Source organism: Lathyrus oleraceus, chromosome 5 (assembly GCF_024323335.1).
Source record: "Lathyrus oleraceus cultivar Zhongwan6 chromosome 5, CAAS_Psat_ZW6_1.0, whole genome shotgun sequence".
In the NCBI taxonomy this organism is placed as follows: Eukaryota; Viridiplantae; Streptophyta; class Magnoliopsida; order Fabales; family Fabaceae; genus Lathyrus; species Lathyrus oleraceus.
In genome coordinates this window covers 460,749,902-460,768,201 of record NC_066583.1, presented here as the reverse complement: position 1 = coordinate 460,768,201, position 18,300 = coordinate 460,749,902, and the positions used below count along the sequence as shown (strand labels likewise).

General features: G+C 33.5%; 2 non-coding genes across 2 annotated transcripts; both read left to right on the top strand.

Annotated features, from left to right (window-relative positions):
* The first annotated feature begins 4,935 nt into the window (after positions 1–4,935).
* Positions 4,936–5,007, top strand: TRNAQ-UUG (transfer RNA glutamine (anticodon UUG)). The gene has a single exon. It is a non-coding gene; the product is annotated as a tRNA-Gln (tRNA).
* Positions 5,008–7,623: 2,616 nt separating this feature from the next.
* Positions 7,624–7,695, top strand: TRNAQ-UUG (transfer RNA glutamine (anticodon UUG)). The gene has a single exon. It is a non-coding gene; the product is annotated as a tRNA-Gln (tRNA).
* The last annotated feature ends 10,605 nt before the right edge of the window (positions 7,696–18,300 follow it).

Sequence of the window (18,300 nt, the reverse complement as noted above, 5' to 3'; positions counted from 1 at the left end):
TAAAAAATATAAAAATATTATTTCATTTAATTACATTTTCTTTTACTTGCAATGTCATGTTTAAATGTTTAAAATATCAAAACTAATTTAATAATTATTCATTTTTAATTGAGTACGATAATTTTCATCAAATTGTATTCCTCTAACTCTATATAAAAAAGTTTATTTTTTAAATAACTAATATACGTGAATAATTAAAAAAAGAGTTAAAACAGTGTTACATAAAAGTTAAACAACTAATATTTATGGGATTTGTAGTATTAAATAACTAACATATCTGAATAGTTAATATATATATATATATATATATATATATATATATATATATATATATATATATATATATATATATATATATATATATATATATATAGATAGATAGATAGATAGATAGATAGATAGATAGATAGATAGACGATATGATATTTATGTGTGAGAATAAATTGATAACTAAAATTACTAAGCAAAGTCACTAAAATCTTTGTCCTACATAAAGAGGATTGGCCATATATACTTTTTAAATTTAAATAATCTTTTGATTTAGTTGACGTGTTTTTGATTTTAATCCTTAAATTTTTTTGGATGAGGTCTTTATATGTTAAGTTTTGTTTGATTTTAGTCCATAACATCAACTATGAATTAAAAAAAACGGAGGTGTCAAATGTCTAGTGATGTGACATCGGTGATATGATATGAGTGGACGAAATAAAAAAAAGAAAGTAATTTTACAAAACTTATTCTTCTTCGATTCATCTTCAACCTCCATTTTTTCTCACCTTCAAACTCTATCTCCAACCTCCATTTTTTCTCACCTTCAAACTCTCTCAATTCCTGATCAAAACCATTTCGAAAGAATAAATTTTCGGTTTGAAAAAATTATGGGTTTGTATGAAGGTTGGGATGAAGACACGAACACAAATCTATAATTTTGGATAAAAAATATTTCCGTCCATGTAAGTTGGCGAGCTTTTGGTTTTAATCCTTGAAATCTAAATCTGTTTTTGGTTTTAATCCCTAACTTTGAGTTTGTGTTCATATCTTGATCTCCAACCTTCATACAAATCCATAATTTTTTCTAATCAATGAGAACATATATATTTGTTTATGAGCATGTTGCATCTTCATTGGTCATTCGTTGAATACACATTAGTTGATTTTGTTTTCAAATAATCAAAATAACAAGGTTAGTATTCATTTCCATTAATTCCTCTCTTTTCAACTTTCTCAATCTCCCACTTCTCTCTTCACCACCATCATCTTAAACCTAAGATATTGAATTTCTTCAAACCTTCATCATTCATGTTCATTCAACAACCCAATAACTCAATAATACTCAAACTCGATTTTCCTTTCACCTTCAACTAAGCAAACCAAGAACACCTTGCCAAATTCATCGTCAACCTCTATTCAATGATTCCAAAAATATATTTCAATCGACTTATCATCGCCATCTTCTCCGTCACACAAAACCATAAATCTTCATCCAAACCCCCAAAATTAAAACCTTAATTTCAAAATTATACACATTATCCAAACTTTGAAAAAAAAACATGTTCTCATTGATTTGAAAAAATGTGAGTTTGTATGAAGGTTGGAGATGAAGGTATGAACACAAACTCAGAATTAGGGACTAAAACCAAAAAAATATTTACATTACATGACTAAAACAAAAAACGTGTCAACTTACATTGACAAAAATATTATTTTATCGAGAATTCTGGATTTGTGTTCATATCTTCATCCCCAACCTTCATAAAAATCCAAAAAAAAATTCAAACAATTTTTTTTCTTTGAATAGTATCGTGGCCTTTGAAATGAACATTTTCATTGGAGTTTAAGATGAACATTTTCAGTAAACTCAAACTAGAATATGAAACGGATTAAAGTTACCACAAACTAAGATTTAAAATAGATTAAAGTTACCAATTGAGGATGTACTCATAGATGAATGTGCACAGGAAGAAGACAACAACTATTTTGAAGAGAGAAAAAAAGAAGGCAACACTATTGAAGAGAGGGAGAAGTTGTAAAATTAAATAAATTTTGGATTTTATCCCTTATTTTAAAACCCTCATATTGCACTTTTACATGTAAATAATTTATCATAACGAAATATTAAAAAATAAGTTTCAGATCAACAACATTTGCCACATAATTTTTTTTAATAGAAGTTTGACGTCAAAAACTATCATTAAAAAATAACATATAAAACCTTCATCAAAAAAATTCAAAACCAAAATCAAAATTTTGCCTTATATTTAAGCCAAATAATTACTATTTTTTATTTAAATATTTTACAAATCTCACTCCTTGGATAATTACCACAAAAAGACTAGTTTAATTCCGCAGTTATCGCGACAACTAAAAGCCAAAAAGAAAAATAGTTAACAGTCACTAACAACTGAGCAACAAATACAAAATTCCTTTTCTACCAATCATCTGAAATTATTTTCCCACTTCCTTTTCTATAAAAACCTGCAACTCAAAATCAAAACCCGTCGTTGGAAGCAACCACCATTGGTGACGCCGTCGAATGAAATCTCAACCGCGTTAGAAACTAGAGTCAACGAGTCACGGAGGACGAGTTCAACTGGTGTTTGTTGCGAATCATTGAGTTTCAGCTTGAATACGTAGCCGTTGATTGACCGGCTTGACTTAGCATCGTAGTTGCGTTCCTCTTCGCGCCGATAACTTTCACAAATTCAAGAAGGTTCACCATTGTTACTATTATATATTTGTTTATTTATTTTTTATATCCACATATATAGAAATCCCGATAGTTCTAAATTAAGGAATTTTGAAAGTTGTTGTAGGATGTGGTTTTACAAATTTATCATTTCATACAAAATTAGTAAAACTTTTCACCATAATATTTCATTGTAGAAATTACTTATTTGATATGAAGCTTAAATTAACTTAGCTAGTCCTGAGCGTCATCGGTTTGAACCCTGATATTCACGGTTGTGTGTGCGAGTTTCTAGTGATTATTACCATTTCGTTTACCGAAAAAAATTATAACACATCATCGTAGCAACTTAGTTTGATAATGCTGATGATTGTAGTGACAAGGATAATATGGGGAATTCGATCAAACGGAAAAATTTGATACTTATTTACATTAGTGTTGTCAAAAAGCTAATATAGAGACACTATAGCGCTATATTCCAAATTTAACAAACTACTATTGTTCTTCAATACACTATCTAGTCACTATTATAAGTAAATTTGACTTTTTTGATACATTTGACCATTAATATATTTATTCTATATATGAACTAGATATATTGATAGTCAAATGTACCAAAAAAGTAAAAGTTATTTATAATAGTGATCGGGTGGTGTATTTAGTATGAAGTCTTGTCAAATAGAGCTAGCTATAACCTTACAACATTGTAACCAACATAGTGAAATTTGAACAAATTGTTATTTTTCGCGATCTAAAATTGATAATATTGATTTACGTTGTGTTTTATATAAGGAAGTGATTCGGTCTGAATATATAGATGAATATTTTTAAAAAATATATGCAGGTGGGACAATTACATAAAATTTTCAAGATTTGTGGCTCCCCACCTGATGGAAAAATAATTAATTTTCTAGTGCAACTTTGATTAAACTGGGACAACCATGTATTGGTTGCTTCCGAGAGTACTTTAAAGATTTACCTCCAACCAATGTACATTTGCTACAAACTCTTCTCTCCATTGATCCTAACTGCCACATCTGCTCTATCGTCAGAGGTAGGTTGCTTTGATTTTAGAATTTGTTGAGAATTCATGTTATTTGTTGATTTGAAATACTCAGCAAACTAAGTTTTGGATAGAATATACGTATCATGAGCTTAGTTTTGATACATTATCTGTGTAAAATGTTTGACATTGTTAACAAAAAAACACAATCAATAATGTGTGTGATTCTAGAAGTAGTTATGGTAAAAATCAAATATTTTTAATGCTCTGGCGATTATGCTTCATTGACGAGTTCCTCAAATTGAAACAATGAAACAACCAAGTAAGCCATGGGTCTATCTTACTTTCTCCATTTTCATCCTGATAATTCTTCTTAGAGTTTTGTGGGAGAAACACCAACTCTAGAGGCCATCATGACCTAGTTGAAATTTGTAACTCTTTAAAGGAAAATCCATAGAGTAGGCTCAACCGAAAATACTCATTTAATGCTTTTGATGAGTACCAGTTGCAAGAACAGTTGATGACTCGAGGGTGTGTTTGTAAGTTGGCAAGAATTTTCATTTGTAGTTAAATACTCGTACTCCAATCATTAAATGCTTTATAAATTCTCATATTTCTTTGTCTAATCTAATTCTAATATACCTTATCAAAATCAATGATGTTAATCATGCCCAAGGTTATAGTGGAAATAAAAATGTCAATTAGTATATCTTGACTTTACGAGCTCTTAGAAAGGAATGAGCGTCACATCTGGTGAACTGTCTCATGGTTTCAGAAAGATACTTTCTCCATTCCAAAATAATAGTTGGTTAAACATTTGAGTAATGTTTCAAAGCTTTTGGTGTTTTAGAAATCCAATACATATTGGTATTTTCTTCCAAATATACCCCTAAACTAATTAACATAATTTGATATTTGCTAGATTATTTATGACATGTTTATAGTAATTTGTAAAACGTATAATGATTATAATATGAGCATTTCAATATTTATACACATCAATTAAGTGATATTTTGATTATGTGCAAATACCTTAATTATAAACATATCAAGTGTATGGTTTCCACAAATGAAACAATTGGTTTAATCAATGTTCTGTCTCTTTGCTCTCGCTTTTCTACTTAGTTTTGAAATCATTAAAAAAGGTAGAAGTATGTTGTCTTTATAAAATATCACTCATTCAACTTCTATTCTTATAAAATGATTGTTTATTTTGACTATTTATATTTAACAAATATTACAATTGGGTTCTATGGTATAGTGGTTAGCACTCTGGACTTTGAATCCAGTGACCTGGGTTTGACTCTCGGTAGGACCTATTTTGAATTCACCTCTTACGTCTGAGTTTTGCTCAGACATTGGTGGAAGGACCCTTTTTTAGTTAAGCACTACAAAAATAATTATAATGAGAAATTTTTTAAATTTTAGTTATGGTTTCCGTTGTTGGTATATTGTAATTTTTATATTAAGAGAAAAATGTTGCGATCACGAACTCATAATGTAGTTGTAAAGACTAGTAATATGTAATGCGGTTGCAGAATACAATTTAGTACCTTTATAATAGATGTTCTTAGTTTTAAAACTTTCTAAATAAGCAAATATAACCTTACACTAATGTGAATAATATTGAGCATTGCATGCTTGTTTTGCAGATTAAGTGTAATATGAAGCAATTGTTATTTGCCATTGAGTATTTTCACTTGCGAGGCGTGATGCACAGCGACATCAAAGGATCAAATCTTTTGGTGTATAATGAAGGAATGATGTGTCGGGACATCAAAGGTTACAGATTTTGGTTTAGGGAAATTCATTAGATCTGAGATAAAAGAGCCCCTTACTAGGTGTGTTATCACCTTATGGTATCACCCTTTAGTGCTTTTGCTTGGTTCAACTGATTATGATTCGTCCGTGGATATTTGGAATGTTGGCTGCATCTTTATAGAGCTACTTCTTAGGAATCTTATACTTCATGGGAAAATTGAGGTAGTAGCCTCTTTCAAGTTAATGGATTCATATATTTTGATGCATATTAGTTTGGTTCGTGTTATTTGCATCCGATTAGAAAAGGGTAAACTTAATCAAATTACTTCTCTAAAGCTTAAATTAACTTTGGTAATGTGTAAAAAAATTATAACACCTCATTGTAGCAACTTAATTTGATAATGTTGATTGTAGTGGGATGGATAATATGGGGAATATAATCAAACTGAAGAATGAGATACTTATTTACATCGGTGTTCAAATAGATGATATCAAGATACTATAGCGCTATAACCAAAATTTAACAAACCACTGTTGTTCTTCAATATTTAGTATGAAGTGTTGTCAAATAGAGCTAGCTATAACTTTATAGCATTGTAACCTAGTGAAATTTGAACAAATTGTTTTTTTTTTTGTGATCTACCATTAACAATACTGATTTACATTGTGTTTTATAAAAGGAAGTGATTCAGTCTAAATATATAGATGAATAAATTTTTCCTTAAAATATATGCAGGTGGGACAATTACATAAAATTTTCAAGATTTGTGGCTCCCCACCTGATGGAAAAAAGATGAGTTTTCTAGTGCAACTTTGATTAAGGCGGGACAACCGTGTGTTGGTTTCTTCCGAGAGTACTTTAAAGATTTGCCTCCAACCAATATACATTTGCTACAAACTCTTCTCTATACTGAACCTAACAAACGTGGAACTGTCAATCTGCTTTATTGTCAGAGGTAGGTTGCTCTGATTTTGGAATTGTTCAGAATTCATGTAATGTTGTTTATTCTGTTGTTGATTGGAAATACTCAAAAAACTAATTTCTGGATAGAATAGACTTATCACATGTTTAGTTTTGATACACTATCAGGGTAAAAATTCAAACATTGTTAACAACAAAACACAATCAATAATTTTAGAAGTAGTTATGATAAAAATCAAATATTTTTAATGATCGGACGATTATGCTTGATTGATGGTTTAAAAAAACTTTACCCTGAAAGAGTATATGAATTAAATTTTTATATAATATTGTTAATTTCCTTTGTTTGTCCGTATTAAACTAGATAATCCACTTTGGTCGTTTAATTTTTTTGGTAAGTAGCCTAGTTCACTTTATTAAAGATGAACAAGAACTCACGCTCCTAGACCTGATGTCCCTACAAAGTTACCAACTGAGTTGTCTTAACGAGATTGGTCATTTAATTTTAGGGGTATTCATAAATGCTAATCAAATCCTTTTTCTTATGTTAGGCCTTAATACAACCCAAGACTACTCATCATTGGAATATGTTCTGAAAAACTGTTTTAGTGTTATGATACTATTACCTTATCACTTTCAGTGTTTCAAAATACAACCTTATGCATGTGACCCATCAAGCGTGCTGATGTACCTGCCTAACAAGGAAATCGACGCAAAACAAAGGTTGGTGAAGGATGCAAGGTAAGACTAGTCTTTTTATTTACTATTCTTTGGATTAAATATCTTTTCTACGGTTATTTATCTTGAAATTAGTGTTATTAAATTGTCATTGGAGAATTATGTGGCATATTTTTTGACCACCGGTCACTATAGGTAGTTTGTGAAGAGATAATGCCATAGGCTGCAATGATGTGTTTATACATCAAATTTTTTCCTACCTCCATAGTCATTTGCAAAGCATATAATGATTATAATAAGAGTATTTCGGTATTTATACAAATCAATTAAGTGATCCTTTAATCACGTGCAAATACCTTAATTATAAACATGTTAAGTGTAGGTTTTCAAAAATGAAAAAATCGGTTTTATTAATGTTTTGTATCTTTGCTCTCAGTTTTTCTGCTTAGTTTTGAAATCATTAAAAAAGGTAGAAATATTTTTAGTCTTTGTGAAAACAGCACCCATTCAACTTCTATTCTTATAAAATATTTATTAATTTTGACTATTTATATTTAACTAATATCATGATTGGGTTCTATGGTGTAGTGGTTAGCACTCTGGACTTTGAATCCAGCGACCTGGGTTCGACTCCCGGTAGGACCTATTTTTAGTGTTTATTCTTTGTTTTTAACTTTCTAATTAGTAGTTATACCAATTAGTAGTTATACCCTTACACAAATGGAAATGATGTTCATCAATGCATGTTTGTTTTGCAGATTAGGTGCTATATGAAGCAATTGTTATCTGCTTTGAGTACTCTCACTCACGGAACGTGAAGGAATATTGAAGGTTGCGGATTTTTGATTATCGAACTTCATTAGATCTAGGGAAAAATAGCTCCTCACTAGTCGTGTTGTCACCTTGTGGTATCATTCACCAGTGCTTTTGCTTGGTTTTACCGATTATGATTCGTCGATGGATAGTTAGAGTGGTGGTTGCATCTTTGCAAAGCTAGTTGTTAAGAATCCTATAGTTCAAGGGAAAAGTGAGGTAGAAGCCTCTTCAAAGTTAATGGATTCCCATATCATGATACATATTAGTTTTGTTTGTGTTATTTACATCTCATTAGAAAAATGGTAAACTTAACAAAATTACTTAAAATGATAACACCTCAACCCTCAAGGAAGTAACCACTTGATTTGATAATGTTGATAATAGTGACATGGATAATATGGAGAATATAATCAAACTGAAGAATGACATGCATACTTACATAGTATTGTCAAAATTAAATAGTTGATATATAGACACTAAATCATAGCAAAATTTAACAAATTACTAATGTTTTGCAATATTTATTTAGCATAATGTGATATTGTAGTGGCTATAGCAACTTTATATCGTTGTAATGTAGTGCAATTTGAACAAATTGTTATTTTTTTGTGATATGGGATTGATAATACTGATTTACCTTGAGTTTATAAATGGAAATGGTTTGTTATGAATATTGACTTAATAGATGAATCAATTGGAAATTACAATTTCTAGACTATATTTGAATTTGTTGTTTTGAAACACTTTTGAAATTCATTTTTAGTTTTTTAGTTTTTGATTCGAAATACTCATAAAATTAATTTCTTAATAAAATTTATGTATCACGAGTTTAATTTTTGTTGGTGCACAAGAGAAAGAAAATAAAGATGATGAAGGTAGAAGAGAGAGAAGAGTGAAAAGTTGTAACTAACTTCTAACTGAAAATGATTACAATGTGAATTAATTGAAAACTGAAACTAACATTTAGTTTAAATACAAGTTCTAAATTTGAAATGTAATTCAAATTAATTCTAAATGAAACTCAAATGAAAATAAATTATATCTAACACCTCCCCTTAATTCATATTTAGCTAATCAAAATAAACAATACCAATTTCATCCCTCAACTAAATAAATTGTTCAATCTTGATTGATTTGGTCAACGCATCTGTTAGCTGCTTATGAGTGCTACAATAAGCGACTTCAAGCACCTCATTCTGAACCTAATTTCTCAGAAAATAAAACTTTGTGCCAATGTGTTTGCTTCTTCCATGCAACACTGTATTCTTGGCAAGACTTATACCTTATTTGTTGTCAATCATCAATTTCACAAGTTTGCTCACCTTGATCTTCAGATCCTGTAGCAAGTTCAGAATCCAAACAGCTTGACAAATAGTCAAAGCACCCGTAATATACTCAGCTTCACAGATTGACAATGCAACCACTGGTTGATTCTTGGAGCACCAAGAAATGGGACATCTCATATATTTGAAGAAATATTCAGAAGTATTTCTGTTGTCAACTCTATATCCACATCAATTAGAGTCTGAATAACATATCATCTCTGAATCAAATTCAGCACCAGAAGGGAACAAAACTCCATACTTCACAGTCCTCTTAATATACCTCAGTATCCTGACAGCAACTTGGTAATGTGACCACTTTTATTTGTTCATAAACCTACTCACTATTCCAACTGCATAGAAGATATCAAGTCTGGTATTGCAGAGATATCTTAATGAGCCTGCAAAATGTTTAAAAGTTGTAGCATCTACATCATCACCTCCAACATTAAAATCCAACTTGTCATTTGTTTTAGGAAGTGTGATTGCAAACTTGTAATTCACCGGCTCAAATCTTTTCAAAAGCTCAAGTTTATACTTCAGTTGATGCAAGATTATACTCTTACCAGAGTACAACAACTACATCCCTAGAAAATATACTATCATTCCTTGATCAGTCATCTCAAACTCATTCATTAACACCTTCTTGAACTTAGTTATCTCATCTAAACAACTCCCTATTAGCAATATATCATCAACATAGAGACACATCATAATCATATTGCTATCATATGTATGATGAACATAAACATAATACTCCATCTCACATTTTTTAAACCCTTGAAACTTAAAAAATGAATCAATTTTCAAATTCCAAGCTCTAGGATCTGGTTTCATTCCATACATGGCTTTATGCAACTTGTACACCATCCCTTTTTGATTATTTTTCACAAATCCAGGTAGTTGTGATACATAAACTGATGGAGAAGAGCGATCCAAAACGCAACGGAATTTAAAAAAAATCTCCTTTAGTGATCCTTACGAATGGACATGATCAGTGATAGAATTGTTACCTCTTATGGAGATTGAAACCTTTGATGCAGATCTACGGAGCGATCACGAACGTTGAATGATGACAACGCCTATACTTAGCCCACACGAACGGATTCCTTCAATCTCAGAGCTAGCTGTTATGAATGAAGGCTTTGAGTGAGTGTGTGTGTGTGTGTGAGAGAGAGAGAGAGAGAGAGAGAGAGAGAGAGAGATAAACGAAATTACAACTGCACAAATGCTTCTGCACAAGGGTTCTATTTATAGAACCACTTGTGTAGGTTGCAAGCTAAAAAGCCCACTTAAGTGTATGTGGCCCATATCTTATAATATGCCAAAATCACTTAAGCACGTGATACCTTACCATATTTCATATTCTACTTAAGTACAATGTACCTTACAATGTTCTACAATTCACTTAAGTGCACCGTACCTTATGGTGTTCCTTAGTTACTCTACCCAAGACACGAAAATGTCATATGATCTGACAAACCCTTTTATGATAATACTTATGTGTGTAATTACCATTTCGCCCTTCTGTCTATATTGAACACAAGGCATAAACCGTGTCATCCTTGTCCAGTTCAATATTGGGCCCGTAGACATTTAGCCTGTTACACTGGATGGGCAAATTCCATCTAGGTCACTCATGTCCCTCAGCATGCTTCGTGGAGTACCCCTCAACTATCTTTATGGTCATCCAGTTACGGACAACGTTTGATCAATAATAAGGCACTCGACTCTACATCTAGGGTCTATAGTGGTTTCAGGTCGAAGGGTGGTATACACCATTATCACCATGAGAATAACTTATGACACTTTGCATAACATTCTATATAGTATTCTCATAGAGGGTCAATCCAGTATAAATATTACTCTTAATATTCATACCTATGTTTAAGACTTGATAACTCCTTATCCATGATCCATGAGATGTGATCATCAGTCTATATACATAATAGTCTTAATGCTTTAATGTTATCCCACTTCACAATAAACTCGACTACGGATACTTTAAGAATAGTGTCCTTATGTTTAATGGGATCTCATGATTAAGTCACACTTGATACATTAAACAGACTAGCTATTCTAGGGACTTTATTAAACAAACATAATAAAGAAAAAGCCTTTTATTATTAATAAATAATTCGATACAAGTACCAAAAGTATTGGCCTCTAGGGCTTACACCAACAATATCCCACTAGCACTAGAGCCAATCAGGCATACCCCTAATGCCCATAGATCTAGTATGGCCATCATTCTTCTGCTGCGCAAGAGGCTTTGTCAGTGGGTCAACAATATTGTCAAGTGTAGGTACTCTGCATACTTTCACATCTCCTCTATCTATTATCTCTCGAATAAGGTGATAACGCCTAAGTATGTGTTTGGATCATTGGTGAGATCTAGACTCCTTAGCTTGTGCGATAGCACCATTGTTATCACAATAAAAATCAATGGGATCCACAATTCTAGGAACTATGCCATGTTCACTAATGAACTTTTTGATCCAAACAACTTCCTTTACTGCACTTGAGGCAGCAATATACTCAACCTCGGTTGTAGAATCAGCAACTGTGTCTTGCTTTGAACTTTTCCAGCTTACAGCGCCACCATTTAAGCAAAACACATAACCAGATTGCGATCTAAAGTCATCCTTATTTGCCTGGAAGCTAGCATCGGTGTATCCAATTACAACAAGCTCTTCCTGACCTCCATATATCAAGAATGAATCCTTAGTCCTTCTTAAATACTTAATGATATTCTTGACAGCTACCCAATGAGCATCAACGGGATCAGATTGGTACCTACTCATTGCACTTAAAGCATACGAGACATTTGATCGAGTACATAACATGGCATACATGATAAATCCTATTGCAGATGCATATGGAATCTTATTCCTGTGATCCCTTTCTTCCTTAGTTAAAAGGGATTATGTTTTTGATAGACACAAGCCATGTTGCATAGGTATGAATCTTTTCTTGGAATCATGCATATTAAAGCATCTTAGCACTTTGTCAATGTATGTACTCTAACTTAGGCCAAGCAGTTTTTGTGATCTATCTCTATAGATCCTGATTCCTAATATATAGGCTGCTTCACCCAGGTCCTTCATAGAAAAGCATTTCTCCAACCAAGACTTTACTTGTTGTATGGTAGGGACATCGTTTCCAATGAGTAATATGACATCTACATATAATACTAGGAAGACGATCATGCTCCCACTAACCTTCTTGTAGACACAAGGCTCATCTTCATTCTTGATGAATCCATATTGTTTTGTTGTTTCATCAAAACGAAGATTCCAGCTTCTGGAAGCTTGCTTCAATCCATAGATTGATCTTTGTAACTTACATATCTTTTGGGCTTCTTCTGGTATGTCAAATCCTTCAAGTTGTGTCATGTACATATCCTCAAGAAGATTCCCATTAAGGAAAGCAGTTTTGACATCTATTTTCCATATTTCATAATCATGATATGCAGCGATAGCAAGTAAAATCCGAACAGATTTAAGCATTGCAACTGGTGAAAAGGTTTCATCATAGTCAACCCCATGAATTTGTTTATATCCTTTTGTAACCAGTCTTGCCTTATAGGTATGTACCTTACCATTCATGCCAGTCTTCTTTTTGAAGACGCACTTGCATCCTATAGGGTTAACTCCTACAAGAGGCTCTACCAAGGTCCAAACTTGGTTTGCGTACGTGGAATCCATTTCAGATTTCATGGCTTCTAGCCACTTCTCAAACTCGGGACCAGTTATGGCCTCTTGGTAGGTCACAAGCTCATCTTGATCCATGAGTAATACATCACCTTGATCAGTTATGAGATATGCATATCTCTTAGGTAGGTGACATATCCTGCTTGACCTACGTTGGTCTTGTTCTACTTGAGCAGGTTGCTCTTCCACAACTACTTGTGTTTCCTTCTCTAATTCCTCCATAGGTGTATCAATGATTTGTGATTCTTGAATTTCTTCAAGCTCTACTTTCCTCCCACTGATTCCTTTGGAAATAAAATCCTTTTCTAGGAAAACTCCAGTTCAAGCGACAAACACTTTGCCCTCAGAAGAATTGTAGAAGTAATACCCTCTTGTTTCTTTAGGACACCCCACAAATAAGCATTTGTCAGATTTGGGCTCAAGCTTAGTTGAAATTTGTCGTTTCACATAAACTTCGCAACCCCAAATCTTCATGTAAGACATATGTGGTTTCTTACCACTCCATAACTCATATGGTGTCTTCTCAACCTTTTTGGATGGAACACAGTTAAGTGTATAAGCTGCTATCAATAGTGCATGTCTCCAAAAGGAGTTTGGAAGATCGGCGTGACTCATCATGGATCGGACCATGTCTAACAAGGTTCAATTTCTTCTCTCAGATACACCGTTCCATTGAGGTGTTCTAGGAGGAGTAAGTTGGGATAGGATCCCACACTCTTTCAGATGGTCATTAAACCCTAGGCTTAAATACTCACCACCTCGATCTGATCGAAGAGTTTTAATATTCTTACCTATTTGGTTTTGTACTTCATTCTTGAATTCCTTGAACTTTTCAAAGGACTCTGATTTGTGTTTCATTAAATACACATAACCATATATACTGAAATCATCAGCAAATGTGATGAAGTACTGAAAACCTCCTTTGACTGGTATGTTCAATGGTCCACATACATCAGTATGTATGAGGGACAAAATATCATTAGCTCTTTCACCTTTTCCTGTGAATGGAGACTTTGTCATCTTTCCAATTAAACAAGATCTGCATGTCTCATATGATTCATAATCAAAAGAGTCAAAGAATCCATCTTTATGGAGTTTGAAAATGCGTTTCTCATTTATGTGGCCTAATCGACAATGCCAAAGGTAAGTTAGATTTAACTCATTAGGTTTCACCCTTTTAGTATTAATGTTATAAATTGACATTTCAAGATCAAGGACGTATAATCCATTGTTCATTTGCGCAGTAGCATAGAATATACCATTCAAATAAATGGAGCAACAATTGTTCTTTATTATAAATGAAAAACCAAACTTGTCTAAACAAGAAACAGAAATAATATTTCTGCTAATTGCAGGTACATAATAACAATTCTCTAACTGAATTATTAAACCATTAGGTAAAGTCAATACATAAGTTCCTACGGCTAAAGCAGCAACCTTTGCTCCATTTCCAACTCGTAGGCCAACTTCACCTTTTGCCAAATCTCTACTCCTTTTTAGCCCCTGCACATTAATACAAATGTGAGAAGCACATCCAGTATCTAATACCCATGATGCAGAAGTAGATAAATTAATTTCAATAACAAAAATACCTGAAGTTGAAGTCTCTACTCCATTCTTCTTATCTTTCAGGTACTTTGGGCAGTTTCTCTTCCAGTGTCCGGTCTTACCGCAATGGAAGCAGGTGCCTTCCTTTGCTATGCCTCCACTAGGCTTCAAAGCAGCAACAATGGGTTTGGGTTTGGCAACTTCCTTGCCTTTCCCTTTATCACCCTGCTTGGTGGGTCTTTTGTTCCGTCTTTTTCCATTTCTGATCATCAGAATGAACTTCCCTTTTGACTTCAGATTCTACTCAGCAGTTTTTAACATGGCTAGCAGTTCAGGAAGAGATTTATCCATATCATTCATATTGAAATTAAGGATAAATTGACTGAATCTATCTGACAATGATTGCAAGATCAAATCAATCGCAAGTTCCTTTCCTAGGGGAAAACCCAACCTCTCAAGTTTGTCCACATACCCAATCATCTTGAGCACATGGGGACCTACAGGGGCTCCCTCAGCTAACTTGCCTTGAAAAAGGGCTTTTTAAACTTCAAACCTTTCATGCCTTGCTTGCTCTTGATAGACCATCTTCAGGTGTTCGATCATATCAAACGCTGCCATGTTCTCATGTTGCTTTTGCAACTCTGAGTTCATGGTAGCTAGCATGAGGCAAGTAGTTTCATTGGCATCATCGACATGTTTATTATAAGCATCTCTTTCTGCCTTAGGTGCAAAACTAGGAGGTTCCTCTTCAGGAACAGGTTTCTCCAAGACATACAACTTTCTATCATGTTTGAGGATAATCCTCAGATTTCGGTGCCAATCCAAAAAATTTGTCCTAGACAATTTTTCCTTGTCAAGGATTGATCGCAAAATGTTGTTAGAGGTGTTTGTTGTCATGGTAATCTACATGAAATAATGAAAATATAAGTATCAATAACATATTTAATTAGGCCGTTAATTAAATATTCTCCCACTATTTTACTCAAAATAAATGACCCTCACCATTTGATTCGGAAAATCCCGTTGGAAGATTTTCTAGTGGATCGAGATACACATTTCAATTTGTTTTAAGTCCACGTAGGCGGATTACACAAAACTAGATTATTTAGGTAGGAACTCCTTCCAATTGTATCTAATACAACTCTCGAATATTTTAGTTGGGTGAATAACTCCTTATTCCAATCCATCACATGGATCATTCCCAACTCTTGCTTCTAAACATATATAATCTTATTATAATTTATTTAGTTAAGTTTGACCCATTGTTTTAGCAATTGGATATTACAATTATCCCATCGCACCTTACTAATATAGAATATGCACCTCGCGTAGGCGAAACCTACATTATTCGATATTAGTCTTAATGAGTGCTAAAACTTGGAAAGCATAAACTTAATATTTAATTTGAGGGAATTTGCAATTATTCTGATCTCACCGGCTTATTTATCATATAAATCGTATCTCACATGCATCAACATACATTCACATGCATCAACATACATAATGAAACAGTTATGGCCCCTAGCGCAATTGTTCTCCCAAGCCAATGAGATAACCTAAGCTAACCTAATAACGATCTAAGCTTCTCCAAGCAAGATCTTCAAGGTTGTCCTCCTTTGATATTGTATTCTTCTCTTTCTTCATAACATTACATTATATAAAAGAAACTCGTTTTACATACGAGGGAGTGAGATGAGAAAAGAAGTTACATTAAGAGATTAAAAGAGAGGCACGACACGCATGTCGTATTTTAAAATCCCAAAACAAAATAAAGGAAAACTAAAGCCATAACCGATCACCACAAGACAATAACAATAAACACATTATTATTATTATTAATTTAAATTTTGTTAATTAATTAAAACCAAATTAAATTTCGGCGATCGATCACACTATGCAGAGTTAGTCGGGGGTCCGCTGCCCGGTCAACGAACGGGGGTTCCGCTACCCGGTCAGCAGATGGTGGTTCTGTTGACCGGTCATTTGAAATCGACGTTGTTTTTCGCATCAACACTTGATACTTTAAAGCACAACTCTTGCATAGTCACAACCCTAATCACATAACTCTTTGACAACACAACCCTTGTGCTGTCATGAACCCTAATGCACTAATTTCAGACTGTCAAACACACCTTGATTGTTAATTCAGTATGATTGATCAACACGACATTGCTTCACCATACTAATGTCGGATCAAGAAGCAAATAACCATTGATCGCTCAAAGGAAAACAACCATTAAGTGTTTGAATGAACGAAACAGAAATAGTATATCATATATACCGTATTTTGCATTAGGATTACTTATATCATATATATAATTTGATCGATCTCAATTGCGTAACCTATGGATGATCAATGTATCGCTGCTTCACCATACTAACATTAGATTCCGAAGTATAGTCAACATCAATCATCCAAATCGTACACACATGATGCCAAATTTAATTACTCGTTTATTCTTTGATTCATTTTGTCTTTTAATCATATTAATATAGAAAATAAACAGCTATCAGATGCATGGTTTCGTAAGCGGCTCTGATACCACTGATGGAGAAGAGCGATCTAAAATGCATGGGAATTTAAAAAAATTCTCCTTTAGTGATCCTTACGAATGGACATGATCAGTGATAGAATCGTTACCTCTTGTGACGATTGAAACCTTTGATGCAGATCTACAGAGTGATCACGAACGTTGAATGGTGACAACACCTTTACTCAGTCCACACGAACGGATTCCTTCAATCTCAGTGCTAGCTGCTACGAATGAAGGCTTTGAGTGAGTGAGAGAGAGAGAGAGAGAGAGAGAGAGAGAGAGAGAGAGAAAGAGAGAGAGAGAGAGAGAGAGAGAGAGAGAGAGAAACGAAATTACAACTACACAAATGCTTCTGCACAAGGGTTCTATTATTAGAACCACTTGTGTGGGCTGCAAGCTAAAAAACCCAGTTAAGTGTATGTGGCCCATATCTTATAATATGCCAAAATCACTTAAGCGCATGGTACCTTACCATATTTCATATTCTACTTAAGTACATCGTACCTTACGATGTTCTACAATTCACTTAAGTGCATCGTACCTTACGGTGTTCCTTAGTTACTCTATCTCTCATCAATCCGTCCTTTTGTGTGTGACCCTGTAGGTTTTCGCAGCATTGGCAATTATATTAAATCACGTATTTAACATAATAAAGAGTGAGCGGTAACTAGCTACACATCACTGCTACCCAAGACACGAAAATGTCATGTGATATGACAAATCCTTTTGGGATAATACTTATGTGTACAATTACCCTTTTGCCCTTATGTCTATATTGAACACAAGGCATAAACCGTGTCATCCTTGTCCAGTTCAATATTGGGCCCATAGACATTTATCCTGTTACGCAGGATGGGCAAATTCTATCTAGGTCACTCATGTCCTTCAGCATGCTTCGTGGAGTACCCATCAGTTGTCTTTATGGTCATCCAGTTACGGATAATGTTTGATCAACAATAAGGCACTCGACTCTACATCTAGGGTCCATAGTGGTTTCAGGTCGAAGGGTGGTATACACCATTATCACCCTGAGAATAACTTATGACACTTTGCATAACATTCTATATAGTATTCTCATAGCGGGTCAATCCCGTATAAATATTACTCGTAATATTCATACCTATGTTTAAGACTTGATAACTCCTTATCCATGATCCATGAGATATGATCATCACTCTATATACATAATAGTCCTAACGCTTTAATGTTATCCCACTTCACAATAAAGCTCGACTACAAATACTTTAGGAATAGTGTCCTTATGTTTAATGGGATCTCATGATTAAGTCACACTTGATACATTAAACGAGCTAGCTA